Here is a 2,468-nt window from a genome sequence, read left to right as displayed (position 1 = left end):
GTATCGTAGCTATCACATGATGAGCGATAAGCGCTAAACAATACTCGGCAGCTTGACGGGGATCAGAGTGAGTGTATAAATAGGGAAGGTGTGATTGATGGCAGCTGTGTGCAATCAGTGCTGTGTGCAATCAGCTGTGTGTAATCAGTGCAATGGATGATGGGAACTGTAGTCCGGGTGAAGTGCAACAGTTTGTGTAGTGCGAGAGTCAATGGAATGGAAGGGTGACCTCTGGTGGTGATTGAATGGAAGTCCATGGACAGGATTCGTGACAAGCGCATAAACTCAAGGTTTTATAAATAGCATTGAACTATATGATGTAGCACAAAGATGAAGTAAAGAAATAAAATGTCATTAGTAAACTGTTTTAGTCTGCTGGTAATCACAAAACTCTTCTTATCTTGCTCTATTTGATGTTTTACAGCTATAAAGACACCAAAGAGGAGTCGTATGCTGTAGCCATCAATTTACCGAGGAATCAATGTCAAGGCAACTTTGATCCTTTAAATGAGAACTTCCTGACTCAGGAAAATGCAACATGTGTGAGAAATGCTATTTTTAAAACAAAAAATAAATTTTACAAGGGTGAAGACCTCATGGCAGCAGGACCTTGTCTTTGTGATTGTAAAAAATCAGAAAACTGCACAAGTAAGTCAGTGTCTGTCCTGCTCAAAAATTACTCATTCTCAACCTTTAAAAAATTCTTACAACGTAGAGAAAATGATAGCTGTGTTGTCATCTACACCGTCTACTCTCCCTGTCAAAAGATGTCAGGTGGATATGACATTATACCAATCCTTGAAAACTTGAAAAATCACACTGGAATTAAAGCCTTGGTTTTCAAGAAAGTTTACAACGTTGATGAAAGTGGCCATAGATGCTCTGATCTCGCAAAAAACTTTACAGAGATTGTGGATCTTGTTCCCTTCTATCGCTCTGTGAATAAAACTGTTATGCATATAACAAAGCAATGTTAAAATGCACCAATGATGAACAACGTTCAACGTTCAACGTCTCATTGAATGAGACTTCACACTCCTGTCCCCATCAAGTATAATGGTCAAGTTCTCAAACATTTAATTAATTACTCCACTCGAAGTACATGAAATGCAGGTCAGTTTGGTTACTGTAGAGTCTAACTTAGCTGAAGTTTGTATTAGTGTTACAGGACACAGAAAGAAAGAAAAGAGAGAGGGTAAAATATTTAGAAAACTTCTTGAAAGTCATTGTGCTTCTACTGTATTTAGATGGCAGCTGTCCTGTGATAATTACTGATATATAATGGCTTACTGCATGATGAAAAATAAATATTTGCTCAGCAATTGTTGTACGGCTGTTTCATTTCAGAATAATTCATGAACAAATGCAAACACAAAACCCTTGAAGCAGGTAATCTCATTAAGTGTTAATGAAGTATAACTCTTCTTAAAGGGATAGTTCACCCAAAAATGAAAATTAGCCCATGATTTACTCACCCTCAGGGCATCCTAGGCGTATCTGACATTCCTCTTTCAGACGAACACAATCGCAGTTATATTTAAAATTGTCCTGGCTCTTCCAAGCTGTATAATGGCAGTGAATGGTGCCCCTGTTTTTGAAGCCTAAAAATCTGCATCCATCCATCATAAAACTACTCCACGCAGCTCTGGGGTGTTAATAAAGGCCTTCTGAAGTGAAACGATGCGTTAGTGTAGGAAAAATATTGATTTTTAAACATTTATAAACTGTAATCTCCAGCTTCCAATCGCTCAAGCAGTCGCGTTCATGACAAGGCGTTCGAGCATATGATGTAGGCGTAGCGGAAGACGCAACATAAGCTCCGGAAGGAAAAGATGGTAGTCTCACGAGAACCATGTTTTGTTTACAGCACAGGGAAACCACGTGAACTACATCTGTAGTTTGTGCTGCTGCCGCTGCAGCCTCCTCCATTTCGTTCTTGGTCGGCATACTTCGGTTCAAACAAATATGGCTGGGCAAAAAACTAATTCTCCTCTTGCCTTATATCGAAATCCTCTGACATTTGTCACTCAGAATCTTTGTTTTATAGTACTAGTTTGTGACAGGTGTTTTGTTTTGCTTTCTCCTCTATGCTTCCGTGTTCGTCACTCTCTCCCCAGAGCTTCTGCTACACCCAGGGCCGGATTTACCTCTTTTTGTGATAGAGGCAAAACAAATTTTTGGGCCCCCCATCCCTATTAATATAATAGGCCTAATATTACCACCCAAGCAAACCAAAATATTTCATAATCAGTGAAACCGTTACAGTATTTTCTATTGCAATAAGCGCTTGCGTTCAGCTAATAAAAATCGAATGTATTTCTTAATTTGTTTGAGAACTGAGAAAGACCATTCCATTAATAGGCGCGGCGACGTGGCCACATAACCACTTCGGGAGTGCTTTATTTCTCCAATAATTTTAATGGCCTAGAGTCACAATCACACATCAATTGTTCAGATGATTTGTTTAT

Source organism: Sinocyclocheilus anshuiensis, unplaced genomic scaffold (assembly GCF_001515605.1).
Source record: "Sinocyclocheilus anshuiensis isolate Anshui unplaced genomic scaffold, SAMN03320099.WGS_v1.1 scaffold272, whole genome shotgun sequence".
NCBI classification, from domain to species: domain Eukaryota; kingdom Metazoa; phylum Chordata; class Actinopteri; order Cypriniformes; family Cyprinidae; genus Sinocyclocheilus; species Sinocyclocheilus anshuiensis.
The sequence above is the reverse complement of the archived record's forward strand: the minus strand, read 5'-3'. Positions refer to the sequence as shown.